Source organism: Crinia signifera, unplaced genomic scaffold (genome assembly GCF_055691185.1).
Source record: "Crinia signifera unplaced genomic scaffold, ASM5569118v1 HAP2_SCAFFOLD_277, whole genome shotgun sequence".
Lineage (NCBI taxonomy): Eukaryota > Metazoa > Chordata > Amphibia > Anura > Myobatrachidae > Crinia > Crinia signifera.
Genome location: NW_028142170.1, coordinates 33,278 through 59,558, shown reverse-complemented (window position 1 = coordinate 59,558; position 26,281 = coordinate 33,278). Strand labels below are relative to the sequence as shown.

The window sequence follows — 26,281 nt, the reverse complement described above, 5'->3', positions numbered from 1 at the left end:
TTACTGACTAAAAATGTTAATGTCTGCCAATTGAAAAGAGATCAAGTAGAGTCCAATGTAAAATGAGGCCAAATGATTGTCCATTATGTGGATATTTGAAATGTGACAAATAATGTACAGACTTTTCTTGGCTCAAAACATATTCTCCCTAGCTCATGTGATGAGGCTAAAACGAACCTAAATACTGAAGGAAAGAAGAATTAAATAAAGTTTTGCAGTTGTAAAACATTTGTTTCTGGAGATTATTTCAGATGAAATGACATTTAGCCTCTGCATATTCAATAGTTTCTTTATCATTTTAATGAGTGAAGACAATGAAACCAATAGTCCATTTAAAATTTTCACAGGAATTTGCCAGCCTGTACAGATACTCAATGAACAATGAGTATATGAAGCAACAACAATTAAAAGATGCCTGCCTCAATGGGTGATTTTCCACTTTGCAAAGTTCTCCATTTCACAAAGAACAATCTGTTTTTAAAAAGATACTCGCCTGAACCGGGATATGCCAAAGAAAATTTCCTTTGTTGAAAACGGAAAAAGATTTGTATTATTGATATAATAAACAGAGAAGTTTAGCTTTTAGAGTCTCTTGATGAAATATTTTTTCTGCATCTGAGCTTATGCTGCAGATCATTAGATACCATAAATATACACGCCCGAACAGGGACTTGAACCCTGGACCCTCAGATTAAAAGTCTGATGCTCTACCGACTGAGCTATCCAGGCTCTGGTAGGAAAATGATGCCAGTTTAGAAGGTTCTGCAAACTATAAAAAAGGGAAAATTTTAGTACGCAAAAATGGAAAAAGATCTGTGTTACTGAAAGTATAAACTGAGAAGTTTGACTTGTAGGACCTCTTGACAAAACACAAATGATATGCCTCTAGATTTACAGTGCAGATCATTAGATGCCATCAATATTAGCACCCTTCAAAAATGTCTTTCCATTCTAATAGATGAAGAAAATTGATTTGTTACTAGTCTAATTGAAATGCTGTGTGCCTCTCTCAGTACGATGAATTTGAGTCTCTGATGAAATGTAGCCTTCCAGATTTAATTTTTAACTGTACTACTTGGCGATGATGTAATTACTGCCTAAAAATGTTAATGTCTGCCAATTGAAAAGAGATCAAGTAGAGTCCAATGTAAAATTAAGCCAAATGATTGTCCATTATGTGGATATTTGAAATGTGACAAATAATGTACAGACTTTTCTTGGCTCAAAACATATTCTCCCTAGCTCATGTGATGAGGCTAAAACGAACCTAAATACTGAAGGAAAGAAGAATTAAATAAAGTTTTGCAGTTGTAAAACATTTGTTTCTGGAGATTATTTCAGATGAAATGACATTTAGCCTCTGCATATTCAATAGTTTCTTTATCATTTTAATGAGTGAAGACAATGAAACCAATAGTCCATTTAAAATTTTCACAGGAATTTGCCAGCCTGTACAGATACTCAATGAACAATGAGTATATGAAGCAACAACAATTAAAAGATGCCTGCCTCAATGGGTGATTTTCCACTTTGCAAAGTTCTCCATTTCACAAAGAACAATCTGTTTTTAAAAAGATACTCGCCTGAACCGGGATATGCCAAAGAAAATTTCCTTTGTTGAAAACGGAAAAAGATTTGTATTATTGATAGAATAAACAGAGAAGTTTAGCTTTTAGAGTCTCTTGATGAAATATTTTTTCTGCATCTGAGCTTATGCTGCAGATCATTAGATACCATAAATATACACGCCGAACAGGGACTTGAACCCTGGACCCTCAGATTAAAAGTCTGATGCTCTACCGACTGAGCTATCCAGGCTCTGATGTTCTCATTGTGCCGTCCAAGAAAGTAATATTTTACTTGGAAAAGCTCTGTTTATTAAACGCACAACAGAATTGTTTAAAAGGATCTCGCCCGAACAGGGACTTGAACTCTGGACCCTCAGATTAAAAGTCTGATGCTCTACCGACTGAGCTATCCAGGCTCTGGTAGGAAAATGATGCCAGTTTAGAAGGTTCTGCAAACTATAAAAAAGGGAAAATTTTAGTACGCAAAAATGGAAAAAGATCTGTGTTACTGAAAGTATAAACTGAGAAGTTTGACTTGTAGGACCTCTTGACAAAACACAAATGATATGCCTCTAGGTTTACAGTGCAGATCATTAGATGCCATGAATATTAGCACCCTTCAAAAATGTCTTTCCATTCTAATAGATGAAGAAAATTGATTTGTTACTAGTCTAATTGAAATGCTGTGTGCCTCTCACAGTACGATGAATTTGAGTCTCTGATGAAATGTAGCCTTCCAGATTTAATTTTTAACTGTACTACTTGGCGATGATGTAATTACTGCCTAAAAATGTTAATGTCTGCCAATTGAAAAGAGATCAAGTAGAGTCCAATGTAAAATGAGGCCAAATGATTGTCCATTATGTGGATATTTGAAATGTGACAAATAATGTACAGACTTTTCTTGGCTCAAAACATATTCTCCCTAGCTCATGTGATGAGGCTAAAACGAACCTAAATACTGAAGGAAAGAAGAATTAAATAAAGTTTTGCAGTTGTAAAACATTTGTTTCTGGAGATTATTTCAGATGAAATGACATTTAGCCTCTGCATATTCAATAGTTTCTTTATCATTTTAATGAGTGAAGACAATGAAACCAATAGTCCATTTAAAATTTTCACAGGAATTTGCCAGCCTGTACAGATACTCAATGAACAATGAGTATATGAAGCAACAACAATTAAAAGATGCCTGCCTCAATGGGTGATTTTCCACTTTGCAAAGTTCTCCATTTCACAAAGAACAATCTGTTTTTAAAAAGATACTCGCCTGAACCGGGATATGCCAAAGAAAATTTCCTTTGTTGAAAACGGAAAAAGATTTGTATTATTGATAGAATAAACAGAGAAGTTTAGCTTTTAGAGTCTCTTGATGAAATATTTTTTCTGCATCTGAGCTTATGCTGCAGATCATTAGATACCATAAATATACACGCCCGAACAGGGACTTGAACCCTGGACCCTCAGATTAAAAGTCTGATGTTCTTCCGACTGAGCTATCCAGGCTCTGATGTTCTCATTGTGCCATCCCAGAAAGTAATATTTTACTTGGAAAAGCTGTTTATTAAACGCACAACAGAATTGTTTAAAAGGATCTCGCCCAAACAGGGACTTGAACCCTGGACCCTCAGATTAAAAGTCTGATGCTCTACCGACTGAGCTATCCAGGCTCTGGTAGGAAAATGATGCCAGTTTAGAAGGTTCTGCAAACTATAAAAAAGGGAAAATTTTAGTACGCAAAAATGGAAAAAGATCTGTGTTACTGAAAGTATAAACTGAGAAGTTTGACTTGTAGGACCTCTTGACAAAACACAAATGATATGCCTCTAGGTTTACAGTGCAGATCATTAGATGCCATGAATATTAGCACCCTTCAAAAATGTCTTTCCATTCTAATAGATGAAAAAAATTGATTTGTTACTAGTCTAATTGAAATGCTGTGTGCCTCTCACAGTACGATGAATTTGAGTCTCTGATGAAATGTAGCCTTCCAGATTTAATTTTTAACTGTACTACTTGGCGATGATGTAATTACTGCCTAAAAATGTTAATGTCTGCCAATTGAAAAGAGATCAAGTAGAGTCCAATGTAAAATGAGGCCAAATGATTGTCCATTATGTGGATATTTGAAATGTGACAAATAATGTACAGACTTTTCTTGGCTCAAAACATATTCTCCCTAGCTCATGTGATGAGGCTAAAACGAACCTAAATACTGAAGGAAAGAAGAATTAAATAAAGTTTTGCAGTTGTAAAACATTTGTTTCTGGAGATTATTTCAGATGAAATGACATTTAGCCTCTGCATATTCAATAGTTTCTTTATCATTTTAATGAGTGAAGACAATGAAACCAATAGTCCATTTAAAATTTTCACAGGAATTTGCCAGCCTGTACAGATACTCAATGAACAATGAGTATATGAAGCAACAACAATTAAAAGATGCCTGCCTCAATGGGTGATTTTCCACTTTGCAAAGTTCTCCATTTCACAAAGAACAATCTGTTTTTAAAAAGATACTCGCCTGAACCGGGATATGCCAAAGAAAATTTCCTTTGTTGAAAACGGAAAAAGATTTGTATTATTGATAGAATAAACAGAGAAGTTTAGCTTTTAGAGTCTCTTGATGAAATATTTTTTCTGCATCTGAGCTTATGCTGCAGATCATTAGATACCATAAATATACACGCCCGAACAGGGACTTGAACCCTGGACCCTCAGATTAAAAGTCTGATGCTCTACCGACTGAGCTATCCAGGCTCTGATGTTCTCATTGTGCCATCCCAGAAAGTAATATTTTACTTGGAAAAGCTGTTTATTAAACGCACAACAGAATTGTTTAAAAGGATCTCGCCCGAACAGGGACTTGAACCCTGGACCCTCAGATTAAAAGTCTGGAGCTCTACCGACTGAGCTATCCAGGCTCTGGTAGGAAAATGATGCCAGTTTAGAAGGTTCTGCAAACTATAAAAAAGGGAAAATTTTAGTACGCAAAAATGGAAAAAGATCTGTGTTACTGAAAGTATAAACTGAGAAGTTTGACTTGTAGGACCTCTTGACAAAACACAAATGATATGCCTCTAGGTTTACAGTGCAGATCATTAGATGCCATCAATATTAGCACCCTTCAAAAATGTCTTTCCATTCTAATAGATGAAGAAAATTGATTTGTTACTAGTCTAATTGAAATGCTGTGTGCCTCTCTCAGTACGATGAATTTGAGTCTCTGATGAAATGTAGCCTTCCAGATTTAATTTTTAACTGTACTACTTGGCGATGATGTAATTACTGCCTAAAAATGTTAATGTCTGCCAATTGAAAAGAGATCAAGTAGAGTCCAATGTAAAATTAAGCCAAATGATTGTCCATTATGTGGATATTTGAAATGTGACAAATAATGTACAGACTTTTCTTGGCTCAAAACATATTCTCCCTAGCTCATGTGATGAGGCTAAAACGAACCTAAATACTGAAGGAAATAAGAATTAAATAAAGTTTTGCAGTTGTAAAACATTTGTTTTTGGAGATTATTTCAGATGAAATGACATTTAGCCTCTGCATATTCAATAGTTTCTTTATCATTTTAATGAGTGAAGACAATGAAACCAATAGTCCATTTAAAATTTTCACAGGAATTTGCCAGCCTGTACAGATACTCAATGAACAATGAGTATATGAAGCAACAACAATTAAAAGATGCCTGCCTCAATGGGTGATTTTCCACTTTGCAAAGTTCTCCATTTCACAAAGAACAATCTGTTTTTAAAAAGATACTCGCCTGAACCGGGATATGCCAAAGAAAATTTCCTTTGTTGAAAACGGAAAAAGATTTGTATTATTGATAGAATAAACAGAGAAGTTTAGCTTTTAGAGTCTCTTGATGAAATATTTTTTCTGCATCTGAGCTTATGCTGCAGATCATTAGATACCATAAATATACACGCCCGAACAGGGACTTGAACCCTGGACCCTAAGATTAAAAGTCTGATGCTCTACCGACTGAGCTATCCAGGCTCTGATGTTCTCATTGTGCCATCCCAGAAAGTAATATTTTACTTGGAAAAGCTGTTTATTAAACGCACAACAGAATTATTTAAAAGGATCTCGCCCGAACAGGGACTTGAACCCTGGACCCTCAGATTAAAAGCCTGATGCTCTACCGACTGAGCTATCCAGGCTCTGGTAGGAAAATGATGCCAGTTTAGAAGGTTCTGCAAACTATAAAAAAGGGAAAATTTTAGTACGCAAAAATGGAAAAAGATCTGTGTTACTGAAAGTATAAACTGAGAAGTTTGACTTGTAGGACCTCTTGACAAAACACAAATGATATGCCTCTAGGTTTACAGTGCAGATCATTAGATGCCATCAATATTAGCACCCTTCAAAAATGTCTTTCCATTCTAATAGATGAAGAAAATTGATTTGTTACTAGTCTAATTGAAATGCTGTGTGCCTCTCACAGTACGATGAATTTGAGTCTCTGATGAAATGTAGCCTTCCAGATTTAATTTTTAACTGTACTACTTGGCGATGATGTAATTACTGCCTAAAAATGTTAATGTCTGCCAATTGAAAAGAGATCAAGTAGAGTCCAATGTAAAATTAAGCCAAATGATTGTCCATTATGTGGATATTTGAAATGTGACAAATAATGTACAGACTTTTCTTGGCTCAAAACATATTCTCCCTAGCTCATGTGATGAGGCTAAAACGAACCTAAATACTGAAGGAAAGAAGAATTAAATAAAGTTTTGCAGTTGTAAAACATTTGTTTCTGGAGATTATTTCAGATGAAATGACATTTAGCCTCTGCATATTCAATAGTTTCTTTATCATTTTAATGAGTGAAGACAATGAAACCAATAGTCCATTTAAAATTTTCACAGGAATTTGCCAGCCTGTACAGATACTCAATGAACAATGAGTATATGAAGCAACAACAATTAAAAGATGCCTGCCTCAATGGGTGATTTTCCACTTTGCAAAGTTCTCCATTTCACAAAGAACAATCTGTTTTTAAAAAGATACTCGCCTGAACCGGGATATGCCAAAGAAAATTTCCTTTGTTGAAAACGGAAAAAGATTTGTATTATTGATAGAATAAACAGAGAAGTTTAGCTTTTAGAGTCTCTTGATGAAATATTTTTTCTGCATCTGAGCTTATGCTGCAGATCATTAGATACCATAAATATACACGCCCGAACAGGGACTTGAACCCTGGACCCTCAGATTAAAAGTCTGATGCTCTTCCGACTGAGCTATCCAGGCTCTGATGTTCTCATTGTGCCATCCCAGAAAGTAATATTTTACTTGGAAAAGCTCTGTTTATTAAACGCACAACAGAATTGTTTAAAAGGATCTCATCCGAACAGGGACTTGAACCCTGGACCCTCAGATTAAAAGTCTGATGCTCTACCGACTGAGCTATCCAGGCTCTAGTAGGAAAATGATGCCAGTTTAGAAGGTTCTGCAAACTATAAAAAAGGGAAAATTTTAGTACGCAAAAATGGAAAAAGATCTGTGTTACTGAAAGTATAAACTGAGAAGTTTGACTTGTAGGACCTCTTGACAAAACACAAATGATATGCCTCTAGGTTTACAGTGCAGATCATTAGATGCCATCAATATTAGCACCCTTCAAAAATGTCTTTTCATTCTAATAGATGAAGAAAATTGATTTGTTACTAGTCTAATTGAAATGCTGTGTGCCTCTCACAGTACGATGAATTTGAGTCTCTGATGAAATGTAGCCTTCCAGATTTAATTTTTAACTGTACTACTTGGCGATGATGTAATTACTGCCTAAAAATGTTAATGTCTGCCAATTGAAAAGAGATCAAGTAGAGTCCAATGTAAAATGAGGCCAAATGATTGTCCATTATGTGGATATTTGAAATGTGACAAATAATGTACAGACTTTTCTTGGCTCAAAACATATTCTCCCTAGCTCATGTGATGAGGCTAAAACGAACCTAAATACTGAAGGAAAGAAGAATTAAATAAAGTTTTGCAGTTGTAAAACATTTGTTTCTGGAGATTATTTCAGATGAAATGACATTTAGCCTCTGCATATTCAATAGTTTCTTTATCATTTTAATGAGTGAAGACAATGAAACCAATAGTCCATTTAAAATTTTCACAGGAATTTGCCAGCCTGTACAGATACTCAATGAACAATGAGTATATGAAGCAACAACAATTAAAAGATGCCTGCCTCAATGGGTGATTTTCCACTTTGCAAAGTTCTCCATTTCACAAAGAACAATCTGTTTTTAAAAAGATACTCGCCTGAACCGGGATATGCCAAAGAAAATTTCCTTTGTTGAAAACGGAAAAAGATTTGTATTATTGATAGAATAAACAGAGAAGTTTAGCTTTTAGAGTCTCTTGATGACATATTTTTTCTGCATCTGAGTTTATGCTGCAGATCATTAGATACCATAAATATACACGCCCGAACAGGGACTTGAACCCTGGACCCTCAGATTAAAAGTCTGATGCTCTACCGACTGAGCTATCCAGGCTCTGATGTTCTCATTGTGCCATCCCAGAAAGTAATATTTTACTTGGAAAAGCTCTGTTTATTAAACGCACAACAGAATTGTTTAAAAGGATCTCATCCGAACAGGGACTTGAACCCTGGACCCTCAGATTAAAAGTCTGATGCTCTACCGACTGAGCTATCCAGGCTCTAGTAGGAAAATGATGCCAGTTTAGAAGGTTCTGCAAACTATAAAAAAGGGAACATTTTAGTACGCAAAAATGGAAAAAGATCTGTGTTACTGAAAGTATAAACTGAGAAGTTTGACTTGTAGGACCTCTTGACAAAACACAAATGATATGCCTCTAGGTTTACAGTGCAGATCATTAGATGCCATCAATATTAGCACCCTTCAAAAATGTCTTTCCATTCTAATAGATGAAGAAAATTGATTTGTTACTAGTCTAATTGAAATGCTGTGTGCCTCTCTCAGTACGATGAATTTGAGTCTCTGATGAAATGTAGCCTTCCAGATTTAATTTTTAACTGTACTACTTGGCGATGATGTAATTACTGCCTAAAAATGTTAATGTCTGCCAATTGAAAAGAGATCAAGTAGAGTCCAATGTAAAATTAAGCCAAATGATTGTCCATTATGTGGATATTTGAAATGTGACAAATAATGTACAGACTTTTCTTGGCTCAAAACATATTCTCCCTAGCTCATGTGATGAGGCTAAAACGAACCTAAATACTGAAGGAAAGAAGAATTAAATAAAGTTTTGCAGTTGTAAAACATTTGTTTCTGGAGATTATTTCAGATGAAATGACATTTAGCCTCTGCATATTCAATAGTTTCTTTATCATTTTAATGAGTGAAGACAATGAAACCAATAGTCCATTTAAAATTTTCACAGGAATTTGCCAGCCTGTACAGATACTCAATGAACAATGAGTATATGAAGCAACAACAATTAAAAGATGCCTGCCTCAATGGGTGATTTTCCACTTTGCAAAGTTCTCCATTTCACAAAGAACAATCTGTTTTTAAAAAGATACTCGCCTGAACCGGGATATGCCAAAGAAAATTTCCTTTGTTGAAAACGGAAAAAGATTTGTATTATTGATAGAATAAACAGAGAAGTTTAGCTTTTAGAGTCTCTTGATGAAATATTTTTTCTGCATCTGAGCTTATGCTGCAGATCATTAGATACCATAAATATACACGCCCGAACAGGGACTTGAACCCTGGACCCTCAGATTAAAAGTCTGATGCTCTACCGACTGAGCTATCCAGGCTCTGATGTTCTCATTGTGCCATCCCAGAAAGTAATATTTTACTTGGAAAAGCTCTGTTTATTAAACGCACAACAGAATTGTTTAAAAGGATCTCATCCGAACAGGGACTTGAACCCTGGACCCTCAGATTAAAAGTCTGATGCTCTACCGACTGAGCTATCCAGGCTCTAGTAGGAAAATGATGCCAGTTTAGAAGGTTCTGCAAACTATAAAAAAGGGAACATTTTAGTACGCAAAAATGGAAAAAGATCTGTGTTACTGAAAGTATAAACTGAGAAGTTTGACTTGTAGGACCTCTTGACAAAACACAAATGATATGCCTCTAGGTTTACAGTGCAGATCATTAGATGCCATCAATATTAGCACCCTTCAAAAATGTCTTTCCATTCTAATAGATGAAGAAAATTGATTTGTTACTAGTCTAATTGAAATGCTGTGTGCCTCTCTCAGTACGATGAATTTGAGTCTCTGATGAAATGTAGCCTTCCAGATTTAATTTTTAACTGTACTACTTGGCGATGATGTAATTACTGCCTAAAAATGTTAATGTCTGCCAATTGAAAAGAGATCAAGTAGAGTCCAATGTAAAATTAAGCCAAATGATTGTCCATTATGTGGATATTTGAAATGTGACAAATAATGTACAGACTTTTCTTGGCTCAAAACATATTCTCCCTAGCTCATGTGATGAGGCTAAAACGAACCTAAATACTGAAGGAAAGAAGAATTAAATAAAGTTTTGCAGTTGTAAAACATTTGTTTCTGGAGATTATTTCAGATGAAATGACATTTAGCCTCTGCATATTCAATAGTTTCTTTATCATTTTAATGAGTGAAGACAATGAAACCAATAGTCCATTTAAAATTTTCACAGGAATTTGCCAGCCTGTACAGATACTCAATGAACAATGAGTATATGAAGCAACAACAATTAAAAGATGCCTGCCTCAATGGGTGATTTTCCACTTTGCAAAGTTCTCCATTTCACAAAGAACAATCTGTTTTTAAAAAGATACTCGCCTGAACCGGGATATGCCAAAGAAAATTTCCTTTGTTGAAAACGGAAAAAGATTTGTATTATTGATAGAATAAACAGAGAAGTTTAGCTTTTAGAGTCTCTTGATGAAATATTTTTTCTGCATCTGAGCTTATGCTGCAGATCATTAGATACCATAAGTATACACGCCCGAACAGGGACTTGAACCCTGGACCCTCAGATTAAAAGTCTGATGCTCTTCCGACTGAGCTATCCAGGCTCTGATGTTCTCATTGTGCCATCCCAGAAAGTAATATTTTACTTGGAAATCTCTGTTTATTAAACGCACAACAGAATTGTTTAAAAGGATCTCATCCGAACAGGGACTTGAACCCTGGACCCTCAGATTAAAAGTCTGATGCTCTACCGACTGAGCTATCCAGGCTCTAGTAGGAAAATGATGCCAGTTTAGAAGGTTCTGCAAACTATAAAAAAGGGAAAATTTTAGTACGCAAAAATGGAAAAAGATCTGTGTTACTGAAAGTATAAACTGAGAAGTTTGACTTGTAGGACCTCTTGACAAAACACAAATGATATGCCTCTAGGTTTACAGTGCAGATCATTAGATGCCATCAATATTAGCACCCTTCAAAAATGTCTTTTCATTCTAATAGATGAAGAAAATTGATTTGTTACTAGTCTAATTGAAATGCTGTGTGCCTCTCACAGTACGATGAATTTGAGTCTCTGATGAAATGTAGCCTTCCAGATTTAATTTTTAACTGTACTACTTGGCGATGATGTAATTACTGCCTAAAAATGTTAATGTCTGCCAATTGAAAAGAGATCAAGTAGAGTCCAATGTAAAATGAGGCCAAATGATTGTCCATTATGTGGATATTTGAAATGTGACAAATAATGTACAGACTTTTCTTGGCTCAAAACATATTCTCCCTAGCTCATGTGATGAGGCTAAAACGAACCTAAATACTGAAGGAAAGAAGAATTAAATAAAGTTTTGCAGTTGTAAAACATTTGTTTCTGGAGATTATTTCAGATGAAATGACATTTAGCCTCTGCATATTCAATAGTTTCTTTATCATTTTAATGAGTGAAGACAATGAAACCAATAGTCCATTTAAAATTTTCACAGGAATTTGCCAGCCTGTACAGATACTCAATGAACAATGAGTATATGAAGCAACAACAATTAAAAGATGCCTGCCTCAATGGGTGATTTTCCACTTTGCAAAGTTCTCCATTTCACAAAGAACAATCTGTTTTTAAAAAGATACTCGCCTGAACCGGGATATGCCAAAGAAAATTTCCTTTGTTGAAAACGGAAAAAGATTTGTATTATTGATAGAATAAACAGAGAAGTTTAGCTTTTAGAGTCTCTTGATGACATATTTTTTCTGCATCTGAGTTTATGCTGCAGATCATTAGATACCATAAATATACACGCCCGAACAGGGACTTGAACCCTGGACCCTCAGATTAAAAGTCTGATGCTCTACCGACTGAGCTATCCAGGCTCTGATGTTCTCATTGTGCCATCCCAGAAAGTAATATTTTACTTGGAAAAGCTCTGTTTATTAAACGCACAACAGAATTGTTTAAAAGGATCTCATCCGAACAGGGACTTGAACCCTGGACCCTCAGATTAAAAGTCTGATGCTCTACCGACTGAGCTATCCAGGCTCTAGTAGGAAAATGATGCCAGTTTAGAAGGTTCTGCAAACTATAAAAAAGGGAACATTTTAGTACGCAAAAATGGAAAAAGATCTGTGTTACTGAAAGTATAAACTGAGAAGTTTGACTTGTAGGACCTCTTGACAAAACACAAATGATATGCCTCTAGGTTTACAGTGCAGATCATTAGATGCCATCAATATTAGCACCCTTCAAAAATGTCTTTCCATTCTAATAGATGAAGAAAATTGATTTGTTACTAGTCTAATTGAAATGCTGTGTGCCTCTCTCAGTACGATGAATTTGAGTCTCTGATGAAATATAGCCTTCCAGATTTAATTTTTAACTGTACTACTTGGCGATGATGTAATTACTGCCTAAAAATGTTAATGTCTGCCAATTGAAAAGAGATCAAGTAGAGTCCAATGTAAAATTAAGCCAAATGATTGTCCATTATGTGGATATTTGAAATGTGACAAATAATGTACAGACTTTTCTTGGCTCAAAACATATTCTCCCTAGCTCATGTGATGAGGCTAAAACGAACCTAAATACTGAAGGAAAGAAGAATTAAATAAAGTTTTGCAGTTGTAAAACATTTGTTTCTGGAGATTATTTCAGATGAAATGACATTTAGCCTCTGCATATTCAATAGTTTCTTTATCATTTTAATGAGTGAAGACAATGAAACCAATAGTCCATTTAAAATTTTCACAGGAATTTGCCAGCCTGTACAGATACTCAATGAACAATGAGTATATGAAGCAACAACAATTAAAAGATGCCTGCCTCAATGGGTGATTTTCCACTTTGCAAAGTTCTCCATTTCACAAAGAACAATCTGTTTTTAAAAAGATACTCGCCTGAACCGGGATATGCCAAAGAAAATTTCCTTTGTTGAAAACGGAAAAAGATTTGTATTATTGATAGAATAAACAGAGAAGTTTAGCTTTTAGAGTCTCTTGATGAAATATTTTTTCTGCATCTGAGCTTATGCTGCAGATCATTAGATACCATAAATATACACGCCCGAACAGGGACTTGAACCCTGGACCCTCAGATTAAAAGTCTGATGCTCTACCGACTGAGCTATCCAGGCTATGATGTTCTCATTGTGCCATCCCAGAAAGTAATATTTTACTTGGAAAAGCTGTTTATTAAACGCACAACAGAATTGTTTAAAAGGATCTCGCCCGAACAGGGACTTGAACCCTGGACCCTCAGATTAAAAGTCTGATGCTCTACCGACTGAGCTATCCAGGCTCTGGTAGGAAAATTATGCCAGTTTAGAAGGTTCTGCAAACTATAAAAAAGGGAAAATTTTAGTACGCAAAAATGGAAAAAGATCTGTGTTACTGAAAGTATAAACTGAGAAGTTTAACTTGTAGGACCTCTTGACAAAACACAAATGATATGCCTCTAGGTTTACAGTGCAGATCATTAGATGCCATCAATATTAGCACCCTTCAAAAATGTCTTTCCATTCTAATAGATGAAGAAAATTGATTTGTTACTAGTCTAATTGAAATGCTGTGTGCCTCTCACAGTACGATGAATTTGAGTCTCTGATGAAATGTAGCCTTCCAGATTTAATTTTTAACTGTACTACTTGGCGATGATGTAATTACTGCCTAAAAATGTTAATGTCTGCCAATTGAAAAGAGATCAAGTAGAGTCCAATGTAAAATGAGGCCAAATGATTGTCCATTATGTGGATATTTGAAATGTGACAAATAATGTACAGACTTTTCTTGGCTCAAAACATATTCTCCCTAGCTCATGTGATGAGGCTAAAACGAACCTAAATACTGAAGGAAAGAAGAATTAAATAAAGTTTTGCAGTTGTAAAACATTTGTTTCTGGAGATTATTTCAGATGAAATGACATTTAGCCTCTGCATATTCAATAGTTTCTTTATCATTTTAATGAGTGAAGACAATGAAACCAATAGTCCATTTAAAATTTTCACAGGAATTTGCCAGCCTGTACAGATACTCAATGAACAATGAGTATATGAAGCAACAACAATTAAAAGATGCCTGCCTCAATGGGTGATTTTCCACTTTGCAAAGTTCTCCATTTCACAAAGAACAATCTGTTTTTAAAAAGATACTCGCCTGAACCGGGATATGCCAAAGAAAATTTCCTTTGTTGAAAACGGAAAAAGATTTGTATTATTGATAGAATAAACAGAGAAGTTTAGCTTTTAGAGTCTCTTGATGAAATATTTTTTCTGCATCTGAGTTTATGCTGCAGATCATTAGATACCATAAATATACACGCCCGAACAGGGACTTGAACCCTGGACCCTCAGATTAAAAGTCTAATGCTCTACCGACTGAGCTATCCAGGCTCTGATGTTCTCATTGTGCCATCCCAGAAAGTAATATTTTACTTGGAAAAGCTGTTTATTAAACGCACAACAGAATTGTTTAAAAGGATCTCGCCTGAACAGGGACTTGAACCCTGGACCCTCAGATTAAAAGTCTGATGCTCTACCGACTGAGCTATCCAGGCTCTGGTAGGAAAATGATGCCAGTTTAGAAGGTTCTGCAAACTATAAAAAAGGGAAAATTTTAGTACGCAAAAATGGAAAAAGATCTGTGTTACTGAAAGTATAAACTGAGAAGTTTGACTTGTAGGACCTCTTGACAAAACACAAATGATATGCCTCTAGGTTTACAGTGCAGATCATTAGATGCCATCAATATTAGCACCCTTCAAAAATGTCTTTCCATTCTAATAGATGAAGAAAATTGATTTGTTACTAGTCTAATTGAAATGCTGTGTGCCTCTCACAGTACGATGAATTTGAGTCTCTGATGAAATATAGCCTTCCAGATTTAATTTTTAACTGTACTACTTGGCGATGATGTAATTACTGCCTAAAAATGTTAATGTCTGCCAATTGAAAAGAGATCAAGTAGAGTCCAATGTAAAATGAGGCCAAATGATTGTCCATTATGTGGATATTTGAAATGTGACAAATAATGTACAGACTTTTCTTGGCTCAAAACATATTCTCCCTAGCTCATGTGATGAGGCTAAAACGAACCTAAATACTGAAGGAAAGAAGAATTAAATAAAGTTTTGCAGTTGTAAAACATTTGTTTCTGGAGATTATTTCAGATGAAATGACATTTAGCCTCTGCATATTCAATAGTTTCTTTATCATTTTAATGAGTGAAGACAATGAAACCAATAGTCCATTTAAAATTTTCACAGGAATTTGCCAGCCTGTACAGATACTCAATGAACAATGAGTATATGAAGCAACAACAATTAAAAGATGCCTGCCTCAATGGGTGATTTTCCACTTTGCAAAGTTCTCCATTTCACAAAGAACAATCTGTTTTTAAAAAGATACTCGCCTGAACCGGGATATGCCAAAGAAAATTTCCTTTGTTGAAAACGGAAAAAGATTTGTATTATTGATATAATAAACAGAGAAGTTTAGCTTTTAGATTCTCTTGATGAAATATTTTTTCTGCATCTGAGATTATGCTGCAGATCATTAGATACCATAAATATACACGCCCGAACAGGGACTTGAACCCTGGACCCTCAGATTAAAAGTCTGATGCTCTACCGACTGAGCTATCCAGGCTCTGATGTTCTCATTGTGCCATCCCAGAAAGTAATATTTTACTTGGAAAAGCTGTTTATTAAACGCACAACAGAATTGTTTAAAAGGATCTCGCCCGAACAGGGACTTGAACCCTGGACCCTCAGATTAAAAGTCTGATGCTCTACCGACTGAGCTATCCAGGCTCTAGTAGGAAAATGATGCCAGTTTAGAAGGTTCTGCAAACTATAAAAAAGGGAAAATTTTAGTACGCAAAAATGGAAAAAGATCTGTGTTACTGAAAGTATAAACTGAGAAGTTTGACTTGTAGGACCTCTTGACAAAACACAAATGATATGCCTCTAGGTTTACAGTGCAGATCATTAGATGCCATCAATATTAGCACCCTTCAAAAATGTCTTTCCATTCTAATAGATGAAGAAAATTGATTTGTTACTAGTCTAATTGAAATGCTGTGTGCCTCTCACAGTACGATGAATTTGAGTCTCTGATGAAATGTAGCCTTCCAGAATTAATTTTTAACTGTACTACTTGGCGATGATGTAATTACTGCCTAAAAATGTTAATGTCTGCCAATTGAAAAGAGATCAAGTAGAGTCCAATGTAAAATTAAGCCAAATGATTGTCCATTATGTGGATATTTGAAATGTGACAAATAATGTACAGACTTTTCTTGGCTCAAAACATATTCTCCCTAGCTCATGTGATGAGGCTAAAACGAACCTAAATACTGAAGGAAAGAAGAATTAAATAAAGTTTTGCAGTTGTAAAACATTTGTTTCTGGAGATTATTTCAGATGAAATGACATTTAGCCTCTGCATATTCAATAGTTTCTTTATCATTTTAATGAGTGAAGACAATGAAACCAATAGTCCATTTAAAATTTTCACAGGAATTTGCCAGCCTGTACAGATACTCAATGAACAATGAGTATATGAAGCAACAACAATTAAAAGATGCCTGCCTCAATGGGTGATTTTCCACTTTGCAAAGTTCTCCATTTCACAAAGAACAATCTGTTTTTAAAAAGATACTCGCCTGAACCGGGATATGCCAAAGAAAATTTCCTTTGTTGAAAACGGAAAAAGATTTATATTATTGATAGAATAAACAGAGAAGTTTAGCTTTTAGAGTCTCTTGATGAAATATTTTTTCTGCATCTGAGCTTATGCTGCAGATCATTAGATACCATAAATATACACGCCCGAACAGGGACTTGAACCCTGGACCCTCAGATTAAAAGTCTGATGCTCTACCGACTGAGCTATCCAGGCTCTGATGTTCTCATTGTGCCATCCCAGAAAGTAATATTTTACTTGGAAAAGCTGTTTATTAAACGCACAACAGAATTGTTTAAAAGGATCTCGCCCGAACAGGGACTTGAACCCTGGACCCTCAGATTAAAAGTCTGATGCTCTACCGACTGAGCTATCCAGGCTCTAGTAGGAAAATGATGCCAGTTTAGAAGGTTCTGCAAACTATAAAAAAGGGAAAATTTTAGTACGCAAAAATGGAAAAAGATCTGTGTTACTGAAAGTATAAACTGAGAAGTTTGACTTGTAGGACCTCTTGACAAAACACAAATGATATGCCTCTAGGTTTACAGTGCAGATCATTAGATGCCATCAATATTAGCACCCTTCAAAAATGTCTTTCCATTCTAATAGATGAAGAAAATTGATTTGTTACTAGTCTAATTGAAATGCTGTGTGCCTCTCACAGTACGATGAATTTGAGTCTCTGATGAAATGTAGCCTTCCAGAATTAATTTTTAACTGTACTACTTGGCGATGATGTAATTACTGCCTAAAAATGTTAATGTCTGCCAATTGAAAAGAGATCAAGTAGAGTCCAATGTAAAATTAAGCCAAATGATTGTCCATTATGTGGATATTTGAAATGTGACAAATAATGTACAGACTTTTCTTGGCTCAAAACATATTCTCCCTAGCTCATGTGATGAGGCTAAAACGAACCTAAATACTGAAGGAAAGAAGAATTAAATAAAGTTTTGCAGTTGTAAAACATTTGTTTCTGGAGATTATTTCAGATGAAATGACATTTAGCCTCTGCATATTCAATAGTTTCTTTATCATTTTAATGAGTGAAGACAATGAAACCAATAGTCCATTTAAAATTTTCACAGGAATTTGCCAGCCTGTACAGATACTCAATGAACAATGAGTATATGAAGCAACAACAATTAAAAGATGCCTGCCTCAATGGGTGATTTTCCACTTTGCAAAGTTCTCCATTTCACAAAGAACAATCTGTTTTTAAAAAGATACTCGCCTGAACCGGGATATGCCAAAGAAAATTTCCTTTGTTGAAAACGGAAAAAGATTTATATTATTGATAGAATAAACAGAGAAGTTTAGCTTTTAGAGTCTCTTGATGAAATATTTTTTCTGCATCTGAGCTTATGCTGCAGATCATTAGATACCATAAATATACACGCCCGAACAGGGACTTGAACCCTGGACCCTCAGATTAAAAGTCTGATGCTCTACCGACTGAGCTATCCAGGCTCTGATGTTCTCATTGTGCCATCCCAGAAAGTAATATTTTACTTGGAAAAGCTGTTTATTAAACGCACAACAGAATTGTTTAAAAGGATCTCGTCCGAACAGGGACTTGAACCCTGGACCCTCAGATTAAAAGTCTGATGCTCTACCGACTGAGCTATCCAGGCTCTGGTAGGAAAATGATGCCAGTTTAGAAGGTTCTGCAAACTATAAAAAAGGGAAAATTTTAGTATGCAAAAATGGAAAAAGATCTGTGTTACTGAAAGTATAAACTGAGAAGTTTGACTTGTAGGACCTCTTGACAAAACACAAATGATATGCCTCTAGGTTTACAGTGCAGATCATTAGATGCCATCAATATTAGCACCCTTCAAAAATGTCTTTCCATTCTAATAGATGAAGAAAATTGATTTGTTACTAGTCTAATTGAAATGCTGTGTGCCTCTCACAGTACGATGAATTTGAGTCTCTGATGAAATGTAGCCTTCCAGATTTAATTTTTAACTGTACTACTTGGCGATGATGTAATTACTGCCTAAAAATGTTAATGTCTGCCAATTGAAAAGAGATCAAGTAGAGTCCAATGTAAAATTAAGCCAAATGATTGTCCATTATGTGGATATTTGAAATGTGACAAATAATGTACAGACTTTTCTTGGCTCAAAACATATTCTCCCTAGCTCATGTGATGAGGCTAAAACGAACCTAAATACTGAAGGAAAGAAGAATTAAATAAAGTTTTGCAGTTGTAAAACATTTGTTTCTGGAGATTATTTCAGATGAAATGACATTTAGCCTCTGCATATTCAATAGTTTCTTTATCATTTTAATGAGTGAAGACAATGAAACCAATAGTCCATTTAAAATTTTCACAGGAATTTGCCAGCCTGTACAGATACTCAATGAACAATGAGTATATGAAGCAACAACAATTAAAAGATGGCTGCCTCAATGGGTGATTTTCCACTTTGCAAAGTTCTCCATTTCACAAAGAACAATCTGTTTTTAAAAAGATACTCGCCTGAACCGGGATATGCCAAAGAAAATTTCCTTTGTTGAAAACGGAAAAAGATTTGTATTATTGATATAATAAACAGAGAAGTTTAGCTTTTAGAGTCTCTTGATGAAATATTTTTTCTGCATCTGAGCTTATGCTGCAGATCATTAGATACCATAAATATACACGCCCGAACAGGGACTTGAACCCTGGACCCTCAGATTAAAAGTCTGATGCTCTACTGACTGAGCTATCCAGGCTCTGATGTTCTCATTGTGCCATCCCAGAAAGTAATATTTTACTTGGAAAAGCTGTTTATTAAACGCACAACAGAATTGTTTAAAAGGATCTCGCCCGAACAGGGACTTGAACCCTGGACCCTCAGATTAAAAGTCTGATGCTCTACCGACTGAGCTATCCAGGCTCTGTTAGGAAAATGATGCCAGTTTAGAAGGTTCTGCAAACTATAAAAAAGGGAAAATTTTAGTATGCAAAAATGGAAAAAGATCTGTGTTACTGAAAGTATAAACTGAGAAGTTTGACTTGTAGGACCTCTTGACAAAACACAAATGATATGCCTCTAGGTTTACAGTGCAGATCATTAGATGCCATCAATATTAGCACCCTTCAAAAATGTCTTTCCATTCTAATAGATGAAGAAAATTGATTTGTTACTAGTCTAATTGAAATGCTGTGTGCCTCTCACAGTACGATGAATTTGAGTCTCTGATGAAATGTAGCCTTCCAGATTTAATTTTTAACTGTACTACTTGGCGATGATGTAATTACTGCCTAAAAATGTTAATGTCTGCCAATTAAAAAGAGATCAAGTAGAGTCCAATGTAAAATTAAGCCAAATGATTGTCCATTATGTGGATATTTGAAATGTGACAAATAATGTACAGACTTTTCTTGGCTCAAAACATATTCTCCCTAGCTCATGTGATGAGGCTAAAACGAACCTAAATACTGAAGGAAAGAAGAATTAAATAAAGTTTTGCAGTTGTAAAACATTTGTTTCTGGAGATTATTTCAGATGAAATGACATTTAGCCTCTGCATATTCAATAGTTTCTTTATCATTTTAATGAGTGAAGACAATGAAACCAATAGTCCATTTAAAATTTTCACAGGAATTTGCCAGCCTGTACAGATACTCAATGAACAATGAGTATATGAAGCAACAACAATTAAAAGATGGCTGCCTCAATGGGTGATTTTCCACTTTGCAAAGTTCTCCATTTCACAAAGAACAATCTGTTTTTAAAAAGATACTCGCCTGAACCGGGATATGCCAAAGAAAATTTCCTTTGTTGAAAACGGAAAAAGATTTGTATTATTGATATAATAAACAGAGAAGTTTAGCTTTTAGAGTCTCTTGATGAAATATTTTTTCTGCATCTGAGCTTATGCTGCAGATCATTAGATACCATAAATATACACGCCCGAACAGGGACTTGAACCCTGGACCCTCAGATTAAAAGTCTGATGCTCTACTGACTGAGCTATCCAGGCTCTGATGTTCTCATTGTGCCATCCCAGAAAGTAATATTTTACTTGGAAAAGCTGTTTATTAAACGCACAACAGAATTGTTTAAAAGGATCTCGCCCGAACAGGGACTTGAACCCTGGACCCTCAGATTAAAAGTCTGATGCTCTACCGACTGAGCTATCCAGGCTCTAGTAGGAAAATGATGCCAGTTTAGAAGGTTCTGCAAACTATAAAAAAGGGAAAATTTTAGTACGCAAAAATGGAAAAAGATCTGTGTTACTGAAAGTATAAACTGAGAAGTTTGACTTGTAGGACCTCTTGACAAAACACAAATGATATGCCTCTAGGTTTACAGTGCAGATCATTAGATGCCATCAATATTAGCACCCTTCAAAAAATGTCTTTCCATTCTAATAGATGAAGAAAATTGATTTGTTACTAGTCTAATTGAAATGCTGTGTGCCTCTCACAGTACGATGAATTGGAGTCTCTGATGAAATGTAGCCTTCCAGATTTAATTTTTAACTGTACTACTTGGCGATGATGTAATTACTGCCTAAAAATGTTAATGTCTGCCAATTGAAAAGAGATCAAGTAGAGTCCAATGTAAAATTAAGCCAAATGATTGTCCATTATGTGGATATTTGAAATGTGACAAATAATGTACAGACTTTTCTTGGCTCAAAACATATTCTCCCTAGCTCATGTGATGAGGCTAAAACGAACCTAAATACTGAAGGAAAGAAGAATTAAATAAAGTTTTGCAGTTGTAAAACATTTGTTTCTGGAGATTATTTCAGATGAAATGACATTTAGCCTCTGCATATTCAATAGTTTCTTTATCATTTTAATGAGTGAAGACAATGAAACCAATAGTCCATTTAAAATTTTCACAGGAATTTGCCAGCCTGTACAGATACTCAATGAACAATGAGTATATGAAGCAACAACAATTAAAAGATGCCTGCCTCAATGGGTGATTTTCCACTTTGCAAAGTTCTCCATTTCACAAAGAACAATCTGTTTTTAAAAAGATACTCGCCTGAACCGGGATATGCCAAAGAAAATTTCCTTTGTTGAAAACGGAAAAAGATTTGTATTATTGATAGAATAAACAGAGAAGTTTAGCTTTTAGAGTCTCTTGATGAAATATTTTTTATGCATCTGAGCTTATGCTGCAGATCATTAGATACCATAAATATACACGCCCGAACAGGGACTTGAACCCTGGACCCTCAGATTAAAAGTCTGATGCTCTACTGACTGAGCTATCCAGGCTCTGATGTTCTCATTGTGCCATCCCAGAAAGTAATATTTTACTTGGAAAAGCTGTTTATTAAACGCACAACAGAATTGTTTAAAAGGATCTCGCCCGAACAGGGACTTGAACCCTGGACCCTCAGATTAAAAGTCTGATGCTCTACCGACTGAGCTATCCAGGCTCTAGTAGGAAAATGATGCCAGTTTAGAAGGTTCTGCAAACTATAAAAAAGGGAAAATTTTAGTACGCAAAAATGGAAAAAGATCTGTGTTACTGAAAGTATAAACTGAGAAGTTTGACTTGTAGGACCTCTTGACAAAACACAAATGATATGCCTCTAGGTTTACAGTGCAGATCATTAGATGCCATCAATATTAGCACCCTTCAAAATTGTCTTTCCATTCTAATAGATGAAGAAAATTGATTTGTTACTAGTCTAATTGAAATGCTGTGTGCCTCTCACAGTACGATGAATTTGAGTCTCTGATGAAATGTAGCCTTCCAGATTTAATTTTTAACTGTACTACTTGGCGATGATGTAATTACTGCCTAAAAATGTTAATGTCTGCCAATTGAAAAGAGATCAAGTAGAGTCCAATGTAAAATTAAGCCAAATGATTGTCCATTATGTGGATATTTGAAATGTGACAAATAATGTACAGACTTTTCTTGGCTCAAAACATATTCTCCCTAGCTCATGTGATGAGGCTAAAACGAACCTAAATACTGAAGGAAAGAAGAATTAAATAAAGTTTTGCAGTTGTAAAACATTTGTTTCTGGAGATTATTTCAGATGAAATGACATTTAGCCTCTGCATATTCAATAGTTTCTTTATCATTTTAATGAGTGAAGACAATGAAACCAATAGTCCATTTAAAATTTTCACAGGAATTTGCCAGCCTGTACAGATACTCAATGAACAATGAGTATATGAAGCAACAACAATTAAAAGATGCCTGCCTCAATGGGTGATTTTCCACTTTGCAAAGTTCTCCATTTCACAAAGAACAATCTGTTTTTAAAAAGATACTCGCCTGAACCGGGATATGCCAAAGAAAATTTCCTTTGTTGAAAACGGAAAAAGATTTGTATTATTGATAGAATAAACAGAGAAGTTTAGCTTTTAGAGTCTCTTGATGAAATATTTTTTCTGCATCTGAGCTTATGCTGCAGATCATTAGATACCATAAATATACACGCCGAACAGGGACTTGAACCCTGGACCCTCAGATTAAAAGTCTGATGCTCTACCGACTGAGCTATCCAGGCTCTGATGTTCTCATTGTGCCGTCCAAGAAAGTAATATTTTACTTGGAAAAGCTGTTTATTAAACGCACAACAGAATTGTTTAAAAGGATCTCGTCCGAACAGGGACTTGAACCCTGGACCCTCAGATTAAAAGTCTGATGCTCTACCGACTGAGCTATCCAGGCTCTGGTAGGAAAATGATGCCAGTTTAGAAGGTTCTGCAAACTATAAAAAAGGGAAAATTTTAGTATGCAAAAATGGAAAAAGATCTGTGTTACTGAAAGTATAAACTGAGAAGTTTGACTTGTAGGACCTCTTGACAAAACACAAATGATATGCCTCTAGGTTTACAGTGCAGATCATTAGATGCCATCAATATTAGCACCCTTCAAAAATGTCTTTCCATTCTAATAGATGAAGAAAATTGATTTGTTACTAGTCTAATTGAAATGCTGTGTGCCTCTCACAGTACGATGAATTTGAGTCTCTGATGAAATGTAGCCTTCCAGATTTAATTTTTAACTGTACTACTTGGCGATGATGTAATTACTGCCTAAAAATGTTAATGTCTGCCAATTGAAAAGAGATCAAGTAGAGTCCAATGTAAAATTAAGCCAAATGATTGTCCATTATGTGGATATTTGAAATGTGACAAATAATGTACAGACTTTTCTTGGCTCAAAACATATTCTCCCTAGCTCATGTGATGAGGCTAAAACGAACCTAAATACTGAAGGAAAGAAGAATTAAATAAAGTTTTGCAGTTGTAAAACATTTGTTTCTGGAGATTATTTCAGATGAAATGACATTTAGCCTCTGCATATTCAATAGTTTCTTTATCATTTTAATGAGTGAAGACAATGAAACCAATAGTCCATTTAAAATTTTCACAGGAATTTGCCAGCCTGTACAGATACTCAATGAACAATGAGTATATGAAGCAACAACAATTAAAAGATGCCTGCCTCAATGGGTGATTTTCCACTTTGCAAAGTTCTCCATTTCACAAAGAACAATCTGTTTTTAAAAAGATACTCGCCTGAACCGGGATATGCCAAAGAAAATTTCCTTTGTTGAAAACGGAAAAAGATTTGTATTATTGATATAATAAACAGAGAAGTTTAGCTTTTAGAGTCTCTTGATGAAATATTTTTTCTGCATCTGAGCTTATGCTGCAGATCATTAGATACCATAAATATACACGCCCGAACAGGGACTTGAACCCTGGACCCTCAGATTAAAAGTCTGATGCTCTACTGACTGAGCTATCCAGGCTCTGATGTTCTCATTGTGCCATCCCAGAAAGTAATATTTTACTTGGAAAAGCTGTTTATTAAACGCACAACAGAATTGTTTAAAAGGATCTCGCCCGAACAGGGACTTGAACCCTGGACCCTCAGATTAAAAGTCTGATGCTCTACCGACTGAGCTATCCAGGCTCTGCTAGGAAAATGATGCCAGTTTAGAAGGTTCTGCAAACTATAAAAAAGGGAAAATTTTAGTATGCAAAAATGGAAAAAGATCTGTGTTACTGAAAGTATAAACTGAGAAGTTTGACTTGTAGGACCTCTTGACAAAACACAAATGATATGCCTCTAGGTTTACAGTGCAGATCATTAGATGCCATCAATATTAGCACCCTTCAAAAATGTCTTTCCATTCTAATAGATGAAGAAAATTGATTTGTTACTAGTCTAATTGAAATGCTGTGTGCCTCTCACAGTACGATGAATTTGAGTCTCTGATGAAATGTAGCCTTCCAGATTTAATTTTTAACTGTACTACTTGGCGATGATGTAATTACTGCCTAAAAATGTTAATGTCTGCCAATTGAAAAGAGATCAAGTAGAGTCCAATGTAAAATTAAGCCAAATGATTGTCCATTATGTGGATATTTGAAATGTGACAAATAATGTACAGACTTTTCTTGGCTCAAAACATATTCTCCCTAGCTCATGTGATGAGGCTAAAACGAACCTAAATACTGAAGGAAAGAAGAATTAAATAAAGTTTTGCAGTTGTAAAACATTTGTTTCAGGAGATTATTTCAGATGAAATGACATTTAGCCTCTGCATATTCAATAGTTTCTTTATCATTTTAATGAGTGAAGACAATGAAACCAATAGTCCATTTAAAATTTTCACAGGAATTTGCCAGCCTGTACAGATACTCAATGAACAATGAGTATATGAAGCAACAACAATTAAAAGATGCCTGCCTCAATGGGTGATTTTCCACTTTGCAAAGTTCTCCATTTCACAAAGAACAATCTGTTTTTAAAAAGATACTCGCCTGAACCGGGATATGCCAAAGAAAATTTCCTTTGTTGAAAACGGAAAAAGATTTGTATTATTGATATAATAAACAGAGAAGTTTAGCTTTTAGAGTCTCTTGATGAAATATTTTTTCTGCATCTGAGCTTATGCTGCAGATCATTAGATACCATAAATATACACGCCCGAACAGGGACTTGAACCCTGGACCCTCAGATTAAAAGTCTGATGCTCTACCGACTGAGCTATCCAGGCTCTAGTAGGAAAATCATGCCAGTTTAGAAGGTTCTGCAAACTATAAAAAAGGGAAAATTTTAGTACGCAAAAATGGAAAAAGATCTGTGTTACTGAAAGTATAAACTGAGAAGTTTGACTTGTAGGACCTCTTGACAAAACACAAATGATATGCCTCTAGGTTTACAGTGCAGATCATTAGATGCCATCAATATTAGCACCCTTCAAAAATGTCTTTCCATTCTAATAGATGAAGAAAATTGATTTGTTACTAGTCTAATTGAAATGCTGTGTGCCTCTCACAGTACGATGAATTTGAGTCTCTGATGAAATGTAGCCTTCCAGATTTAATTTTTAACTGTACTACTTGGCGATGATGTAATTACTGCCTAAAAATGTTAATGTCTGCCAATTGAAAAGAGATCAAGTAGAGTCCAATGTAAAATTAAGCCAAATGATTGTCCATTATGTGGATATTTGAAATGTGACAAATAATGTACAGACTTTTCTTGGCTCAAAACATATTCTCCCTAGCTCATGTGATGAGGCTAAAACGAACCTAAATACTGAAGGAAAGAAGAATTAAATAAAGTTTTGCAGTTGTAAAACATTTGTTTCTGGAGATTATTTCAGATGAAATGACATTT

General features: G+C 35.2%; 18 non-coding genes across 18 annotated transcripts; all 18 read right to left on the bottom strand.

Moving 5' to 3' along the window:
• Nucleotides 1-656: 656 nt before the first annotated feature.
• On the bottom strand, nucleotides 657-729 carry TRNAK-UUU (transfer RNA lysine (anticodon UUU)). Its single transcript has one exon. It is a non-coding gene; the product is annotated as a tRNA-Lys (tRNA).
• A 3,526-nt stretch (nucleotides 730-4,255) lies between these two features.
• Nucleotides 4,256-4,328, bottom strand: TRNAK-UUU (transfer RNA lysine (anticodon UUU)). Its single transcript has one exon. It is a non-coding gene; the product is annotated as a tRNA-Lys (tRNA).
• Nucleotides 4,329-8,019: 3,691 nt separating this feature from the next.
• On the bottom strand, nucleotides 8,020-8,092 carry TRNAK-UUU (transfer RNA lysine (anticodon UUU)). The gene has a single exon. It is a non-coding gene; the product is annotated as a tRNA-Lys (tRNA).
• Nucleotides 8,093-9,275: 1,183 nt separating this feature from the next.
• On the bottom strand, nucleotides 9,276-9,348 carry TRNAK-UUU (transfer RNA lysine (anticodon UUU)). Its single transcript has one exon. It is a non-coding gene; the product is annotated as a tRNA-Lys (tRNA).
• A 2,438-nt stretch (nucleotides 9,349-11,786) lies between these two features.
• TRNAK-UUU (transfer RNA lysine (anticodon UUU)) lies at nucleotides 11,787-11,859 on the bottom strand. The gene has a single exon. It is a non-coding gene; the product is annotated as a tRNA-Lys (tRNA).
• Nucleotides 11,860-13,042: 1,183 nt separating this feature from the next.
• TRNAK-UUU (transfer RNA lysine (anticodon UUU)) lies at nucleotides 13,043-13,115 on the bottom strand. The gene has a single exon. It is a non-coding gene; the product is annotated as a tRNA-Lys (tRNA).
• A 91-nt stretch (nucleotides 13,116-13,206) lies between these two features.
• Nucleotides 13,207-13,279, bottom strand: TRNAK-UUU (transfer RNA lysine (anticodon UUU)). Its single transcript has one exon. It is a non-coding gene; the product is annotated as a tRNA-Lys (tRNA).
• A 1,181-nt stretch (nucleotides 13,280-14,460) lies between these two features.
• On the bottom strand, nucleotides 14,461-14,533 carry TRNAK-UUU (transfer RNA lysine (anticodon UUU)). Its single transcript has one exon. It is a non-coding gene; the product is annotated as a tRNA-Lys (tRNA).
• A 1,017-nt stretch (nucleotides 14,534-15,550) lies between these two features.
• On the bottom strand, nucleotides 15,551-15,623 carry TRNAK-UUU (transfer RNA lysine (anticodon UUU)). The gene has a single exon. It is a non-coding gene; the product is annotated as a tRNA-Lys (tRNA).
• A 91-nt stretch (nucleotides 15,624-15,714) lies between these two features.
• On the bottom strand, nucleotides 15,715-15,787 carry TRNAK-UUU (transfer RNA lysine (anticodon UUU)). Its single transcript has one exon. It is a non-coding gene; the product is annotated as a tRNA-Lys (tRNA).
• A 1,017-nt stretch (nucleotides 15,788-16,804) lies between these two features.
• TRNAK-UUU (transfer RNA lysine (anticodon UUU)) lies at nucleotides 16,805-16,877 on the bottom strand. Its single transcript has one exon. It is a non-coding gene; the product is annotated as a tRNA-Lys (tRNA).
• Nucleotides 16,878-16,968: 91 nt separating this feature from the next.
• On the bottom strand, nucleotides 16,969-17,041 carry TRNAK-UUU (transfer RNA lysine (anticodon UUU)). The gene has a single exon. It is a non-coding gene; the product is annotated as a tRNA-Lys (tRNA).
• Nucleotides 17,042-18,058: 1,017 nt separating this feature from the next.
• TRNAK-UUU (transfer RNA lysine (anticodon UUU)) lies at nucleotides 18,059-18,131 on the bottom strand. The gene has a single exon. It is a non-coding gene; the product is annotated as a tRNA-Lys (tRNA).
• A 1,345-nt stretch (nucleotides 18,132-19,476) lies between these two features.
• Nucleotides 19,477-19,549, bottom strand: TRNAK-UUU (transfer RNA lysine (anticodon UUU)). Its single transcript has one exon. It is a non-coding gene; the product is annotated as a tRNA-Lys (tRNA).
• Nucleotides 19,550-20,730: 1,181 nt separating this feature from the next.
• Nucleotides 20,731-20,803, bottom strand: TRNAK-UUU (transfer RNA lysine (anticodon UUU)). Its single transcript has one exon. It is a non-coding gene; the product is annotated as a tRNA-Lys (tRNA).
• Nucleotides 20,804-21,985: 1,182 nt separating this feature from the next.
• On the bottom strand, nucleotides 21,986-22,058 carry TRNAK-UUU (transfer RNA lysine (anticodon UUU)). The gene has a single exon. It is a non-coding gene; the product is annotated as a tRNA-Lys (tRNA).
• A 2,434-nt stretch (nucleotides 22,059-24,492) lies between these two features.
• Nucleotides 24,493-24,565, bottom strand: TRNAK-UUU (transfer RNA lysine (anticodon UUU)). Its single transcript has one exon. It is a non-coding gene; the product is annotated as a tRNA-Lys (tRNA).
• Nucleotides 24,566-25,582: 1,017 nt separating this feature from the next.
• On the bottom strand, nucleotides 25,583-25,655 carry TRNAK-UUU (transfer RNA lysine (anticodon UUU)). The gene has a single exon. It is a non-coding gene; the product is annotated as a tRNA-Lys (tRNA).
• Between the last annotated feature and the right edge of the window lie 626 nt (nucleotides 25,656-26,281).